Source organism: Epinephelus moara, chromosome 12 (assembly GCF_006386435.1).
Source record: "Epinephelus moara isolate mb chromosome 12, YSFRI_EMoa_1.0, whole genome shotgun sequence".
Taxonomy (NCBI): Eukaryota; Metazoa; Chordata; class Actinopteri; order Perciformes; family Serranidae; genus Epinephelus; species Epinephelus moara.
Window position 1 is genome coordinate 11,218,301 of NC_065517.1, and position 18,168 is coordinate 11,236,468.

General features: G+C 40.8%; 1 protein-coding gene across 1 annotated transcript in view; it reads right to left on the reverse strand.

Moving 5' to 3' along the window:
• LOC126398409 (heparan sulfate glucosamine 3-O-sulfotransferase 5) overlaps nt 1–17,219 on the reverse strand; it is a 139,692-nt gene extending 122,473 nt beyond the window's left edge. The window contains exon 1 of the mRNA XM_050057725.1: nt 16,822–17,219. The gene's annotated coding sequence lies outside the window, so the exon portion shown is untranslated. The remainder of the gene's footprint in view (nt 1–16,821) is intronic.
• Nucleotides 17,220–18,168: the final 949 nt, after the last annotated feature.

The window sequence follows — 18,168 nt, forward strand, 5'->3', positions numbered from 1 at the left end:
GCCAACATTAGCCTTGACTATTTTGCAGTGGGCACTACTTAGATCGAGTGGGTGCTAGCTAGTGATGCAACACATTCTCACTCCTTATCACATACTGACGTTTTGGTCATGGACTTTCCACGTCCACATATGATGTGCAAGGTACCCTGAGTGCGTTGGTAGTCTGGGACACCATGTTAAGTTCCCCGTTTCACAAGAAATTTAATGTCTCTTTCAAAATAAATGCACTACATTGGTACAACACCACGAAATGGCGTTTAGGTTTAAGCAAGAAAAGCACATGGTTAGGTTTAGGCAACAAAAATACGATTAGGTGTAAGCAACAAAGGCAAGTGGTTCGGTTTGGTTTTAGAATCTCACGGGATGCAAACACTCCTCTCTCAGGTCAAAGTCGATGTTTGTTGGACCCATCCACCACCCTTCCTGCTCGCCCCGCACGGACTTTCGTCACTTGTCCTGTTGTGTTTCCCCCTGACAAGCTGGCCGCTGTTAAACTATAATGGCAACTGGCCAGGTATCATGCCATTTCTGAAGTCCCTGCCCAAGTGCCAGATTTGGAAGACTTCATGTGAGAGCGTGCTCAGTGGTAGCGTTTATTTGAAAGTTAACGCCGGTAACACAGTGGAAACATAGTGGTCACCCTCTCGTCTCCCCAAGGTAGCCCTAGTGAGTAAGCAGCTTCATTTCCAGCCAAAAAAAACCCTTCAGCATTGTTAACTATGTTTGTACCAATAGCCAGGCTGACACTGGTGCTAACAGAGCTAACAGCTAAAGGGAGCTGCAGCTCAAAACTGAGCCGTTTACTCACTGGGTGACCTGGGGGGAGACTGGATGGTGGGCCCAATGTTTCAAGATGATATTCATAACAGTAACTGCCAAATAAGAGGCTAGCTAGTTCCCACCAGACCTGGGGGGTACAAAGTGTAGTAAACTCGAAAGTGGCAAAAGTGGTAACCAGTCAAAAATTCACTGAATGGTTATCTGCCGAGAATATTTTTGATATCCCTTGTTTGATATTCCTAGTTCTGTATAGTTATGCTGTTGTTTAATGCGGCCCCCTTTTACTTCAAATCATCAAGAAATTAAAGTGATTCTTGAAACACTTGTTCTTGGGTGGAGTATCAACTGTTTACATGAAAAGAGAACACACATTGATAAAAGCTAGTCAATGAAAGTGTTTGATTCGTTCATATGGTGTGAATAATTCAGCTTGGCATTAACTGAAAGTCTCTCAGGCACTGTCTGAGACGACCCATATATGAGCAGCAGAAACGGCTCCATCCTGTGCTTTTATTATCCCCTGTGGCAGTCAATCTAAAGGGATTCACTGACCTTTGACATCAAGCTGTTAAAAGTCGAAAAAGATCACTTATCTACTCCGTCACATTTTTTTCTTTTTTCTTTTTACATTTTTGACAGTTTAACAATGGATGGCTAATAGCACAGAGAGCCGCCTTTTTATTACGCAACACTGTCACATCTTGCTTTGTCACATTATATTATTAATGAGGATAAAAACCCTTCGGTCTGGCCAGAAACATCTGCATTACATCTTGCACCACACACACAGACTCCACAGAAAATGACAACAGTATGAATTAAAAAGGCTGGCACTGGCTGTTAATTTCACTAAATGATTATCCTGCCACTCGTACAGCAGTATTTTATCTCGGCATCAGTTTAAAGAAAACATTCATCTCCTCAGGCGCCAGAAACCAATAAAGGATTAAAACTTTAAAACTCAACATTTCTTCTTCGGTGGTATGCACGCTAAGGCTATTTTTAATTGAGCTTTGGCTCCAACCCTCTTCTCCTCCTCTCCTGCATCTACTTGAACCTTAATTACGGGGGTCTGCCTGTGCAAGAAAGCAAGGTAATAGAATACGGCCGCAGGTCATCACATTTAATAGTATGACTCATCATTAACACTTGGCAACAGCGATCGATCGGGCATAAGTGAAAAGAATACTTGACAACAAGGCTGGGCTGCAGACTAAGTGCTCCATCAGATAAAAGAGAGCCATAACTCACAGCTGGGATAGAAGGACGCTGCTGGTGTTTTTCTCACTTTAAAGAAGGTTCAGATTACTGCTCATCAGCGTCACTCTCCACAGACAGGCAGACGCTGCCTCTAAATGCTTCCTTCTTCTAACAGGTTGACCACTCTCTGTCTGCTGATGGTTGACAGAGCTGTAGCCAGGATTTTAGCCATTAAAAGAGGTCAATTTTTTTGTTTCCAGTAATTGTTGTGAAAGTTTTATCTCCCTACATGAAGATCTAAATGCTGTTCCATAGCATTTGCTATAGCCAGCCCTGAACAGCCACCGTGGTAGAACTGGTGTCGCTGGTGGTGGACACAGTTCTATCATGCATGGTACTTACCATCATTTCCTCCTGAGACCCTGCCTCCTCATATGAGCACACCACATTTTGGGTTTACTTGACGGTATATCAATCAATCAATCAGTTTTATTTATAAAGCCCAATATCACAAATCACAATTCACCTCACAGGGCTTTACAGGATACGGCATCCCTCTGTCCTTAGGACCCTTGCGGTATACTTCATTCTACTTAACTTAGACCTGTTGTCCTCATTCGTGGACACTTTTTTGTGCCATCTAGTGGCAGTAAGAGCACAATACACTACTCCCTGTAAAAACAAGATGGCAGCCATCTCTATCTAGTCAGTCTGCAGCTGATCCTGACAACAAAGTGGACAAGGTCCAAAACCTGATCACATTTTATGGTGAAATGTGAAAATATGAAACTTGTTTATTTATGATTAACAATGTTTGCTTGTTTGTTGTTGTTTGATATAGCAACATATTTGACCAATTTTAGCAGCAGTTACAAGCTCAGACACTGTTACTAAGGAAGTACTCGGTTGAAGACATTCAAACATCTCCTCTGAGGACATTGGGACTTAATTGTTGTTGACAATGTTAAGCTTTTTATACTTATCAGGTCCTGCCGATCCCAAATAGCTGGGAGAAATTAAAAATGCATACCAAACAAAAGTTTGGGTCTCAGGAGGGTATTGCCCAACCCTAGAATCAGTAGTCAAAGTCAACAATCAAGGCCGCCAACAGGACTTTCTAAATACTGAGGTCATAAGTCAAGTTCCAACAATACAATACAACCTCTTTTCAGAAAATTACACAAGTAAAAATAATTTTTGAAATAAATGTTCTGTATTTTTACCCCACATCAAATCAAGCCAGTTTAGACACAGCACAAACCATGTCAGATTTTTGCCCCAAACTGGTCACCCTAGACAAATTTTAGAGCCAAGCCAAACTTCAGCCAGATCAGTTGTTGTTTGATGTGCAGTTTGAGAAAAGTCCAGATTTACTGCATGAACAATCAATGATCTGGTCTTTGGATGATCAGATGGATTCTTGACATGTCAGAACTTTGGGCTCGCTGTCTGCAGTTTAGGCAGTGCCATGGTCTGATTTCCCAACATGGCTGCTTTCAAAATATCTAATGAACTGTAGTGAGCTTGTTTTGATATTACTGGAATAGTATTTTTCATATTGTGGCTAAAACTGTAGTCTTGTGACTGCTATGATATAAAATGGTGTTTACCTTCCTGACATCTGTGGCTCTATATGATGCTCTTTTGTTCTTACCTTGTGTTCATTGTAGAAAAACACACAGTAATGCTGCCTGCCTTTTTAGTCAACATCGTAAAGGATACAGTTGTTTGTCTGAATAAACTTGATTGGAAATTTCACAGCATAACCATGCTCATGCTCAGTCTATGCTCCATGTTTTGTTTGCTACATTGACCTGTACAGTATGAGCACAAAAGCTACCGTGCAGAAAGGCCGATTAAAACATGCAGCACAAGGCAACACATTGTACAAGATCAATGAAAAACGCAAGTCTGCTCACCTTTAGGGGGTGTAAAGATTAACTGTTCAATATGGTTGTCAAAATAAAATCTTCCCAAGTAACTCTGAACTCTTGTCCTTCCATGTGTGTTTGTCAGTGTGAGCAAATGACCCTTCTCCTGTTAGCTACGTTTTCCAGTTGAATACCAACCATGAGCCATCATGAAGAATGTCTACCCTGTCTAAAGGTGTGTAAACATTTTTAAATCGAATATACCAAACATAGATGGATGACACTGACCCAGGAACTGAGGGTGAAAAACACACAGTTGCTATCATGTTAGCCCTGGTGAGAAATTCTACCTCCATGAGGACCAGCTATAAACTTATCTTTGATTACTGCCCATGTTTACTGCTGTGTGTGGCAGTTGACATCATTTTCAGAGGTGTTTGATTCATATGAAAACAAATGAAAATTCTCTTTTTTGTTTTCAATATAGTTACTTGATAAGAAATATAGTTAATTTCACAGACAACATGGGCAAATAGGCTCTTGAGCACAGATAAGCAAAAGGTCCCACCACCTCTACTTAAACAGGAACAGGAAGACATACAAGTTGCAAAATCTCCATTCCTAAGCAGTTTTCCTTGACCTTGATGGAAAAGGTCAAGGTAAGATGTAAGTGAGAATTTATTAAGACTGTTCCGATGGACTACTAAAAGCAGCAACCTCCTTGTAATGTTTTTTATGCACCAAATATTTTTTAGTTTGTTTTTTTATTTTTCTGTTTTATTTAAAAAACGTGATGATTTTATGATTTTCATGATTTTTCTCTTATTTGGCTGCCTTCTTGAAACACTTTGTAACATGGATCTTCAAAAAGAACTCTATAAATAAAGAGTATTATTAATATTATCTCAATTAGTTCGCCCCGTATGTTACCTTGTTGTGTCATGCATGTTATATAAACGAGGACAACACAATGAAAAATATTACATCATACTACATCATCACTGAGGTTAGAATTAAAATATAGACGTAATACAGACCAGTCACTGACCAGTCACAGAAGTAAAAGCAAAATATCACACTAAGAATGGCTGCCCATGCTCACCCTCCTGTCCACTCTTATTTATCGTCATAAATCCCAATTAGTATAACTGTATAAAGGGCGGCACGGCGGTGTCTGTATAAAGGGCGGCACGGTGGTGTGGTGGTTAGCACTCTCGCCTCACAGCAAGAGGGTTCCTGGTTTGATCCCAGTGTGGGTTTTCTCGGGGTACTCCAGCTTCCTCCCACAGTCCAAAGACATGCAGGTTAATTGGCCTGTGCCATGTAGGCCAATACTCCGTCCATGACAGACATATAAGTTTATCACTTCTATTGAATATGACCTTAAATGATACTTGCTCACAGCTGATTCACATAGGCTATGAATTGGAGTTTACTGTACAACTAATTTAAGTGTATCATTTCTGCATTAGATCATTGACCACATTCAGTATTTACTGCACATCCGTAAGGTTTGAGAAGGACAGTTACACTCATCTCCCCAAAAGCTTGTTCAAAGCCTACTCCTCACTGCCAGAAGTAACATTACTGAGCCCTTTATTTATTTTTTAGGTAGTCAAATTCAAATATATTGAGTCCAAAGATACATGAGCCACCCTGTAAAGTACCCATAATGTTTAAGTTTTAATCATAGGATATAAACTCCCTCTGGGTCTCTAAAAGCTCTAAATCCTGAGACCAAATACAGAGAACATGACCTCTGCATTTTCAGTGCTAGCTTTGGCTCTGATCCCCCAAAGTCAACATCTCTTGACATTTAAGTTTAACACTCATGTAAAACTCACCACTAAATCGAAATATTTTTAGAAATCCGGGTATGACTGCTCGTAAAGTGTGTTATAGAAGAATGGTAAGTTGTTAAGTCAGACATTTTCATTTGACAGAATCCTAAAGCAGCTTGTAAAAGTGTGTGAGCAGGTAATTCCTAAGTATATGCTGTATAACTCCGGGCTTGCTTCCAGTAAATTATTGCCTCTGCCTGCTAGACACTTTTGCAACTTCCTCAAATTGTCAAAGCTATCCGTTAACATTCAAAATAGCCTCAGCAGTCCGTACAAAGCCAAGGAGCTGAGGAGAAACTGCATCCACAAACAGCACAAGTCTGCCAACACTGCCATGTATTTCATGCTTATTGTTTCTGTCCCCGGGCGCTGAAGATTTTGAATCTTTAAAATGTACTGTGCAGTAATACTTGCAAGCGCTCCATCCACAGCCCTGCAGGGGATGCAACGCACTGCCAAAGACATTGGTTGCCATGGTAACTCTGACAGCACCTCCCCATAAAAGCTCTAATTGATAGCAGCAGATAGCTGCAGAGAATTAAGCATCGCGCCCGGATCACTGGTGCTACGTGCAGACAAAGGCACTGACAGCCAGACAAAAACCCGTGTGCAAAGCCATGTGTGGCCAATCCAGGCTTCAGATGTAAGGGTGCTCTATAGGGACAAATCTGCACCCAAAATCCTGAGACAATCCTTAAATAACCCACATTTGAGGTCATGTTCACTCCTCAAAAAAACTACCTCTCTTAGCTAAAATTGCTTTTCCCCATTTGTGCGATACATTGATGTCAGAAAACATCATTTCTAATTATCTTGTCCTTTAGCTTGTATTTTTCAGCAGTGAAAAAATATTTCAGGGTGAAAAAAGAAATTAAGTCCCATTCTGTCTTTTTTTCCACCAGTTCTGAACTGCCCCAAGGGGAAAGCACTTCCCGCAAAATTTGATGAACCTGCCTCTCATTTAGTTAGAGATGCCATTACTCTGCTGAAATGATTCGGAGTAAATCAGCTTGCTGCTAGAAATATAATTATGAATGATTTTTGCATTTAGCATGGCAGCGTTATGTCCACGCATGTCAATAAAGCTTGAGTGGTAAGTCTATTTTATGGCTGTGTTTCAGCAGCAGCAGCAGGGCTAATGCTGAGAGAGAAAGTATTGAGCCATGATTCGACAGAAGCCAAAGTTGGGAGAGGGAAAAAAATGAACTAACGGTGCATCTGCCTCTCTGTGTGTCTGTCTGCAGACAGTTGGAGCTGACAGACAACAGCTTTTTTGTCAACACAGTGAGCTGGATGAAAAAGCTCACACAGACAGAGGACTGCAGAGTTCGAGTTTCTGTCTACTGTCTGATCGCTCCAGTAGTGTGTTTTCAAATTAGACATCTATACCAGGCTTTTAACTGACATGACAGACATACCAGCAGAAATAACAGAGCTGGAATGTGAGTCAGACCTATAATGGTGATGAAGTAGCTCAGAATACACTGAAGTTCAGGCATGCTAACTTGAATCCACTGGATGGAGTGAGCCTGTGATTATATACTGATAAGAGCTCTGTACTGCTGCTTGATTTTAGTCAGTTTATATACAAAGCTGATTTACCAACTGGCCAAAATGATCAGACACCCTAGTACCCCAAGGGGTCTCAAGCTTAACAGCTTGTCTACACAGGAGGCGTTTCAGTCGTATTTTCTCAGGCATCCGTTTATTGCAAAACTGATGGAACAATTATGCTCCTATTTTAATCACTCAGTCACAGAATAAATGTTGGCATTGTATGTATCTGCAAACCACAGATATATTACATTTTTTCATTTCATATGTAGCAGATATATCGAAACTCTATATTTCCATTTAAAACTTTATGTGACAATAATATGATTAATGTGTGTAGGTTTAGGCACAAAAAACAACTAGTTGTGGCTTGAAATAATTGGTTTTGTTGCAACAAACAGAGCAGGACATTTCCAGTACTGTTGTTAAAAAACACTCGCTTTCGCCATCAGAACATAGCTGGACTTGTCCCAAGCTGTTGTTGAAAAATACCCATTTTTGTTGCAACAAACATGGCTGGACATGTCTCCAGCTGTCGCTAAAAAAACACCTGCTTTTGTTGCTACAAACTCAGTAGGTAATAAACCTGCTTTCTTCTCATTCATTCCCGTAGCGTCACAGTGCATTAAACAGTGTCGAAGCTCAGCTTCCAAAGAATTCAATGGGGAAGCATAGAGCGGGTTGTTCCACTGCAGCTAAACTAGACAGTCATTGGATAAATGCTCGGTTTTGTCCCGCCCATCGGACGCTCAGCGTCTCTGGGGGTCTATGGGGCAGTGGGCTGGCTTCGGCTGGCCTGTACGCTGGGCTTCTCCATGATGATTGGATGATCTGTCTGAGGCTGAATCCCTTTTTGATTGACAGCGAAATGAGCGAATCAGCGATCTTGAAATATAAACCACCACCGGAGCATTTTTCAAGTTTCATTCCGTTGTTCCGAGTTGATCTGGAGACTTTTCCAATCCTCTTAGTGACTTTTTCTTTGTTAAAAACGACTAGTGACAAATCTAGCATCTTTTTCTGGTGTTATTGGAGACTGTACTCGTGTTTGGAGACTCTGACTTCTGTCGCTCTGCAGTTACTGTCCCCAACGAGCAGCGGGTGCTGCTGTGAGCCCCTCCACCCTCCCAAAGCACTCACAGGCGGTCACACTAGCCTCGCGCAGCAGCCCCAGCTAGCGAGCGAGCTAGCAAGCTGCACATAATGGCAGACAATTTGAATATTGTCGACCGGATTTTGGCGAAGCCATTTGATAGTCTTCCTTACGAGGAGAAACTTAGAGTTAATCAGCAGGGTAGATCAACACCTCAGATTGATTTGGTGCAAAGGGTGGGGAAAAGTAACAGGTCTTTTCACCCATCTGAAAACCTTTGAGGTGTGTGTTGCTGTGTTTCTATGGCATGAATGTGGTTGAAAAACAGCTTCAATTAAATGCTCCTTTTATAAGTTACTACCTCGCTACAATATGACAACTTTTATGATGTAAACTTAAAGTGAGCTTCCCTTGTTTGAAAGACCAGCAGCCGCCACTGGGCAGGACACATCCCAAGCTCTCGTTAAAAACACCTGCTTTTGTTGCTACAAACATGTCCCATGCTATCATTAAAAAATACCTGCTTTTGTTGTTACAAATATGGCAGGACATGTCCCAAGCTGTCTTTAAAAACGCCTGCTTTTGTTGAAACAAACACGGCAGGACATGTCCCAAGCTGTCTTTAAGAAACACCAGCTTTTGTGGCTACAAAACACGGCAGGACATGTCCTGAGCGGTCATTAAAAACAACACCCACTCTTGTTGCTACAAACACAACTGGACTTGTTCAGAGCCCTTTTAAAAAGCACCCATTTTTTGGGGCGTCAGTAGCGTAGTGGATAGTGCCGGCGCCCCATGTACAGAGGCAAAAATGCCCACAAAAAAAATCTTGTCCCATGTCCAAAGCTGTTATTAAAAAACACTCGCTTTTGTCGTCCCAAATATGGCAGGACGTGTCCCAAACTGTCATTAAATAACACCTGCTTATGTCGCTTTAAATACGGCTGGACTTGTCCAGAGCTGTCATTAGAAAAACAATCATTTTTGTCACTGCAAACACTGGGGGACATGTCCCAAACTCCAAGCAAAAAAAACACTTGGTTATGGTTAAGAGAAGGTCATATTTTCAGTTAAAAGGTTAGAGTTAGGGGTTTGTTTAAGATTTACAGTGTAACTTGCTGTTGATGTTTTAAAGTTAATTTTTCAGCTATAAAAAGGAGCAAACTCCACTTAACTCTGGAAAACTTTCATAGTCACTATAAAATGTCCTGCTAATTACATATCATGGTCAAATTTCCTTTTTTGTATGTTTATGTTATGTGTTTATGATCAAAAGGAACACTGGAAGAAATATCATTATCTTAAAACTCTCATATTAATAATATCAGCCTAAATAAAACAGAAACGGTCAGGCTGTATTACTGACACCTCTTCAATTCTATCCTGCTGCAGCTGATAAAACAGCGCTAACTGAACACCTCTGATACCCTGAGTGATTACATTATAAGCATGAGTGACCCCCATGGGAATTAAATCCCTCACCCTGGCCGCGCTGGCACTATCCTCGATCCACCGAGCAACACAGGCCCATAAACAATCTTCACGGCTAGATGGAAGATCATGTTTTATTTCCAGACACCTCATCCACCTGGACCACGGCTTTGTTTGCTCTATGTTTCAAACTTATTGCTCTTTGTAGGGCTGCTGTGCTGGGAGGTAGAGGTGAGACGGAGGAGAGGGTGGACAGTCAATGAGAGATCCAGCAAGCAGGGGGAGAAAGGGAAGGGAAGCCATAACGGTCGTCATTATTTATGTGTTCAGAAGTCAATTACACAGCAAACACAGCAGCGGTAATAAATATGGATCCATGCAAAACAGCGGCCCAACTTCAATCAGAGGCTTTAAAATGCAAGCGCTGCAGAGGGAGAGCTATTGCATTTCATTGTTCCGCACTAAAGCAAAAATAAAACATAAAACACACTATGAACTTTACATCCTGGTGTTGTACCCTGTGACTTTAAAATGGCTAAACAGTTACACATCACCAAGTCTGGTGAGCATGATACATGTACAAAGAATGTGTCAATCTTTATGGTACTCTGTTTTTCAAAGGCTCTTGAGAAATTGGTTTACTCAAGAATTTTTCATTCTGTAACTATAAAAATCAAACACGATTTGTATAACGATTACAGAAAAACTAAAGAAAAAAAAGAACAACTAAATTGCCCTTGCAACTTATTGTAAAAGTATCCCATCTGCCCTGGTTGACATGAAATTTTCTTGAAATGTATTAAATTCAATTGGTTTGTTAGCTGTAACTTTGGCAGAGCAAATGTATTTATGAATGAGCAATGAACACCAATTATCTTTATCTGTTCAACCAACTAAATGATCTATGTATGTATCTGTACTCGTAATGGGCGGGGTTTCATTCTAAAGAGGTTGCGACTTAAACCAGAGACCTGTGGGGTCTGACCAGAGATTGTTATTTTAAACCTAAAATTGATATGGGCTAATCAGAAGTTACTATTTTTGTTTCAGAACAATCTCAGGATTAAGCCTCCGATCATTTTTGATCACGAGTAAGAGACTGAGCTACCCAAATGACAATTTTCCTTCATCACGAGTATGGATATTGACATAATGTATTCGAATGGTACTTGTATGCGTAAAAAGTACTTAATCTGTACTGGATACTTGTTTCATCTGAGTATTAAGCTCAACCTTAGTCAAAAAGCTTCTTCAAGGGGTGCCACAAGGAGCTATACATGGCCCCTTGCTTTTTTATTTTTTGGTAATAACCTGCCATTGGTTTTGTGAATATCTTTTTCCAATGTTATTTGTTGATCTAAAAAGTTTCACATGAATAGTCTACTACACTATTATAAAACGTAAATATGGTGCACATTTGGTAAATTTGGTAAAATGGTCTCAGCTGCAAAATTTATTTCAAATCTCATTCTTTTTCAACAAAAACAGGTCTTATGTTCAAGACTCCACACAGACATGTGAAGTCTTTCAGCATGAAAATCTTGCTTTAAAAATTCACAATGAAAGTATTTATAACATCTTTGAGTTTTTGACCATTAGATGTGCTATGGAGCAGAATTTGTAGAAGTGGGTCCATGTGCAGAAGGATGATCAATTTGTCAGAAAATTGACAACTTTGATAATTAGCCCTTGAAAAACGCTTGTGCAGTGGATGGCCACTACAGTTGTTTGCATTATCTTGTATATATCGAGCTAAAATAAAAACCATAATAGCTAGACCATTCATTCTTTTTGCAGCAGAAACTAAAAGCGTCCCTCTTCTACATCATCACGCCATTACATTACCTTATTATATGTGTAGGGATGCACGATATTGGATTTTTTTGCCAATATCCAATATGCAGATATGTAACAACTCATTTGACTGATAGCAATATCGATATATATCCACTTTTTTCCCCACCTAATTTTAGTGATCGTCAAATCTCTTCTGTAGTGGAATTAACATCATACTATGCATGCATACTCTTATCATAATGGCCCACCAGCAGATGGAGACATGAGATAGAATACTTTTCAATATATGTAATATCCATTCATTGTGCAAGCTAAGAAAAAGCATGACCGATTCTGAAAGTTCATTTTAAAGCCAATATCGGCCGATATGGATTAAGTGCTGATATTATCGTGCATCCCTACTTGCGTGCGGAGCACAAGGGGGAAAAAATACAGTATTTTCTCATAATGGTTGTGGAAGATTGTTGTTTGCACAATTCTGTATATAGTGATGTAAAATAAATACTCAATTAGCTAGACCACTCTTTCTTCTAGCAGCAGAAAGCTAAAGCTACTGTCTCACATGTGCTGTTAAACCATGCTAAATCCTGCGGTGGTACCGGAAGAATGAATAGTAACTGTCAATATGCTCTTTTACTTTACTTTACCATATAATGCACATATTTTAAATAACTTGCGCAGTGTTTAGAAATATTTTTTCATGTTTCTACATTTGAAAATCGTTTGGGTCAGTATGATAAGTGTGTTTATTTTGTAAAATTTAATGAAAAAAGCAATTTTTACTTTTTTGTGACATAATTTCAATACTTTTATTATGATTTATTGATTTACATAACCTTTCAATGTAAATTGTACAGATTTAAGGGATTTGAGGCTTTTGAAAAGAATCCATGAAATGACATCACAACAAGCAAAAATACCAATGCACACACAGGTGAACTATTTCTATTGCAGAGTTGAAAGGGTTAAATGAGATATGCCACTTTTCTCTCTCTTTTTTTGTTGCTGTGTTTTAAATACTGTTGGTTGGAAAAAACTAACGATTTTCAGAAATTCTTGATGGTCATTTTTCACTTTTTTTCTGATATTTTACGGCCCTTATGATTTATCCAACAGGTAACTGTCAGAGTGATCAGTTATGTAAATAATTCTCAGTTGCATCCTGTATTCTAACCACAGGATGAATATCAAGAAAAAGCCTCTTGAGGAAGGTGTAGAAACCAAAGGAGCAAAAAAATAATCTAATTAAATGAATCCCAGGATTGCGCTGTGCCTCCGCTGTGGGAGGACACTGAAATTGCATCAAGCAAATCTGGGGAATGGAACCCATATGGCTAATGGATGTGGGTTATGATATTGTTTTGGAAGGCTCCGCAACGCGCCGTCCTTCAGATGCTACAGAGCCACAGACCTCCACAAATCATTACTGCGGGATAATAGAACACACTTGATCAGACCCAAGAGGAAGGCATGCCAAGGGAGAGAAGGAGAAGACCAGTCTGTGAATAATGATTACGGTCACCTTAGTCATATATCACCATCCTGAGAGAAGATGACTTGGATAAGGGTGTCAGCGCAGAGGGCTGACAAATTTCTGCACCATCCTCAGATTTCAATCCCACAGAGCCACCCTCCTCCTCTCTGTGCCTGCCTCCTCCTGCCTCCATAATTGCTTGCTAAGCCAGAAATTAATCCATGTTGGAGCTACCAAAACACGTCTTTGTAAATTGGAAGTAGCAGGTTGACCATCATGAATCTGGAGTGATGATACAGCACGCCTCGGGGCCTCACTTCCGCTGAAGTGTCTTGCTTGCTTAAGTTATCAGGAACCGGTAACCAAGGTCATGTTGGTACAGTAGGTAGGTCTTTTCCTGAATATTGGATGCATTCAATTAGCGCTTCTGCAAAGGCGAACGTGAGTGAAATGTAATAACTGGCTCGGGCGTGAGGGAGCAGCCGGACTGAAGGCTGTTGTAACATCAGACTGATAGGATAACTCTCTCCCCAGCTCTCTCTTCTTTTCACAGTTTTCGCCAGAGTTGGCAGCCTTGCGGGCAGGGCTCACTCGTTTCATCTGCGCTCCATTTGTTAGTCGCAGAAGGTCACCGGAGAGCATTTTCAGGCCCTTCCTCAATGTCCGCTACAGCCCTGCCCACAGGAGTCATTAAGATGAATAGGACAATATGCTGTCCTGCCTGCTGCTAACTGGGTGCCATCATGACCTCTGATAGGTCAAATTAGACCTTCAGGAACACATCCACTGTTGTCCTATGATGAGATCCATAGTCACAGACTGTGATGCATGGCTGTCATTGTAAGGTGATGAGGAAGTTGGCTTTGGGTTAGGGTGAAAGACTGCTAAGGGGACTAATAGTGACAACTTTGTCAATAACTCTCTCATTTTTTTAAGCTGAAATTTCAAACTATTTTTTCTGCAATCACATGACCGATGCGCTGAAGGGAGTAAAGGACAGAGAATGAAGTGGTCCCGTAAGATTGGGGTTGTGGATGAGGACTTTCCCAAGGAGACAGATGTTCGGAGCTGTATGAACTCTGAGTGAACTTTTAGTCATTTTAAGGTATGTCGTCACCATGTTTCTCTTCCCAAACCTAACCTCCGTAACTTTACCCAACATTAAATTTGTAACTTCATTCCTGGGGTACTAATTTGTAGGATATTATATAAACCATTGTGTGTGCATTTTCATAAGAGCCATTGTATGAACATACATTGACAAAGGTAAGAAGGTTGCCCACCTCCAACCTTTGGGTTCCCACGCTACAGCAGAAAACACACCAGCGCTCCAATGTCTCCCCCACATGCAGTGTCTCGCTCCATTGTGTGATTTGTACATTAACCTACATATTTCAGTGATGCACAGACATACTGTGGAATTGCCATTTTCATGTGAAAGCCTTATTATTTTTATCTCCTAAGAAAAATTTTAAATTTTATGCCCTCAATGTCATGTCATAATTGGTACTGAATATCAATATTTTTCAACATACTGTAATAAAGACAGAAATTCCAGAACAGAGCTGCAACAATGAATCCATTCATTGTTTAGTTTTAAAATACGCCAACTAATTTGCTTATCAATTATTCATTCATTCATATCCTGTTGGGGGACGCAGGGGGGCTGGAGCCTATCCCTGCAGACATTGGGCGAGAGGCGGGGTACACCCAGGACAGGTCGCCAGACTATCACAGGGCTGACACATAGAGGCAGACAACGATGCTTACATTCACACACACGTTCACAATTTAGAGTCACCCATTGACCTAATGTGCATGTCTTTGGACTGTGGGAGGAAACCGGAGCACCCTGAGAAAACCAATGCTGTTGCAGGGAGAGCATGCAAACTTCACACAGGAGGGCTTCCCCACCCTGGGTTCGAACCAGGAACCCTCTTGCTGTGTGGCGACAATGCTAACCACTGCACCACTGCGCCATCATCAATCAATCAGTTTGAGCTTCTTTTTTTTTTTTTTTAAAGAAAAAATTCTCTGATTCCAGGTTCTTAAATGTGAATATTTTCTGGTTTCTTTCCCCCTCTGTGACAGTAAACTGAAAATCTTTTGGTTGTGGACTAAACAACACATTTAAGAATGCTATCTTGGCCTTTGGAAAACACTAATGGATATTTTTTTAATCATTTTCTGACATTTTATAGACCAAAGAACTAATCAATTAATCAAGGGAATAATCGACAGATGAATTGACATTGAAAATAATCATTAGTTGCTGCCCTAATCATGGCAACACAAACTTGTGGGGTTCAATTACAAATACTATTTTAGATCTTTAATGGCAAATAGCAATGGAGAACAATTCAACAGACAGAACGAAGGTGACAAAACCATTTTTAACAGCTTCTGGTAAAAGTCATGCATCCTCCCAGCACATACAAACACAGATTCAGATTGCTTTTGGTTACACCCCTAATCTGAAATGTCTACAAGTAATAAGAAGGGGAGCCTGAGAGTAACTGTGCCAATTAAACTTGAAAAACCACGAAAGACGTTGCTGAAATTAAAATCAATTCATATTTGATTAGTATGATATATATGATTAAGAATTTTGCTAAAACTGGAAAAAAAGACCTAAGAACATAGAGAATCTTAAACATAGCTGCACCACTCTGTCAGATGTCAGTGGTGGGTAAGTTCCGGCTCTGCTCTCATGAGAAAATCGAGATTCAGTCTCAACAAAATCCAGGATTTACAATAGAAGAGATGACGTACAAACTAGTGTCAGTTCTGCATGAGGTGTACAGATGTCTGCTGTTACTTTCTGTACCTTTATTCCTTGCTGGTTCGTTTAACTCAGAGCGCTCGCAGACTAGTATTCAGTCCACTGATGCAAGCAATGCATCATATGCCTGAAATATGGCAGATACAGCGGATAACTGAGTATCTTAAGGAGCTGGCATGAGCAGCAGAATCATGCTTTTGTTACAATCCAACACATAATATCACTCAATGCTGCACTTTTTGCCTTCTGTCTCTTCATCTTCGCTCACATGTTGCCACAGAGCTTTAGGCACTTAACTATTAACAAAAGCCCCATTACAGAGTTAATGCAGAGTAATGATGACAAGCACTGAAAATACCACCTGATCGACACAAACACAAGGAAGAAAGTGAAAAATGTTGAACAATGGGGCAATGGATGTGTTCACTGGACCGCTCAGTTTGAACTAATCCTCTCCACTTTCTGAAACACTGAGAAGGGGAAGTCTGTGGGGAACTGTGCCAGTGAAGATTGTTAAAAGATGGTCCTAAGAATTAAACTGAGGATGTGGAGGGACGTTCATGATCCAGGGAAACATTTAAACAGTGCTTCAGTTGGAGCTGCCTGTGCATAGAGCACAGGCATGCGCATGCAAAGATATTCTTTTTGTCTTTGAAAAATACATTTAATCATTGCACCAGCAGGACAATCCTGCAGATTCAAGTTTGTTGAACTGAAGCTGAAACTCGATCACTCATTGATAAAAGAATTTGAAAGATTCTTGCATCCTGATAAAAAAGGAAACTGCAGGAAACCTCAGTAAAATTCCCAGTCTCTGCAGGAATGTGACTGGAGAACACACCATCAAGTGCCATAAGGTCACTATAAAGTCATTGTGGGCACCACTGGGACACAGTGTGGATGTGAAATGGATCTTGCCTTCTGTATGCACAGCCTATTGTGCAAATGCGTTGCCTAAACAAACAAGAACTCCAAAAGATGACTGAGGTTTTGTTTACCTGTTCGGCATCCTCCTCGGGACACGGAGGCTACCCTTCCAGCCAGACACTCGGGAGGAACAGCCGGGATGCAGCGGAGGTCAGAAAGCCTCTCCACATGTCCCCCGGAGGCGTGCGGCTGCAGCTTAAACAGGGCAAGTATCGGCAGGTGTGGAAGTGAGGAGGGCTCCTGTTCGGATGATCGGCTCCGCGTGCAGCGTGCGCGCTCGGACAGCCAGGTGCGCAAAGAACAAGCAGAAAAGAAACAACGCGTCCCGTCGCGACGAGGTTTGTTACCCCTCTCTCGTTTCTCAGGAGCGTTAAAGTAAACAGGAAGCCTGTGTGAAGTCCACTCACACCGGAGCGCCCTCCGCCCAGCACCCCGTGGATCAGTGTGGCGGTGGAGACGCGTGGAGCTCGCTGTAATACTGCTGTAGTGCTGCTGGAGGAGGCTGCACGGGCAGAGCTGGGGCGTTTTCCTGAAGGAGGAGGAGGAGGAGGGAGGAGGAGGAGGGAGGGGGAGGGCGGATGCACAAAGCTCAGTGTGAGAGCTTTAAAAAGTTTCTAAAAGTACATCAGGAATAACAAAGTCATAGTTTCCAAATTTCCTACAATATAGAGTGATTGACTCCAGAGTTTAGGGGTGAGCTGCAAATTATTTCTTTTGTTTTCATTTTTTTAAGCTGGTATATATCATTGATGTGAGCTGATAAAAAAGAAACTTGAAGTCAATATCAAACTGGGAGTCTTAAAACCTGCCTGCTGGATTTGAACAAACTTAAGATCATTTAAAGATGTCTGATTTATTAAGTTGAAAGGAAAATACAGTGAAAGCGATGTAGGGATGATGGTTATTTGTCGGCCAATGTGGAAGGTAACGTCTTCCTGGTTCCTTCCACAAAAAGCCAATGGGATTTTGGATTATTGCAGATAATAAGCTCTGTGGCAAACTAAAGTTTACAATACTTACACACTTTTTTGGATAATCTTCACAAATGAGCAACACTTTTTTTCAAGCATAAATGCAATCTCCAGAAGTAAAACGTTAACAGGCTATAAAGGTACTACACCACGGTCGCATGTCTTAGCCTCTAGTTAGCAACCGTCTTTTTAGAGACACGTAAAGGCTTCAAAATTCAGGAGTTGGGTATTTACTGACATATTTTATGTTGTACAACAAATCGTGAAAGCTTCTAAAGCTTGCGTTAACCACAGACCTTATATAAAGTATCTAACCAAAAACCCATTGACTTTGAGACAAGGGAACCAGGGATGCTAAAATGCTAACCTCCAGGTTTTAGGAGTCATTCTTGCAACACTATATCAGCTATATGAAAGAAACAAGACAGTTACTGTGTCTCAAATCAC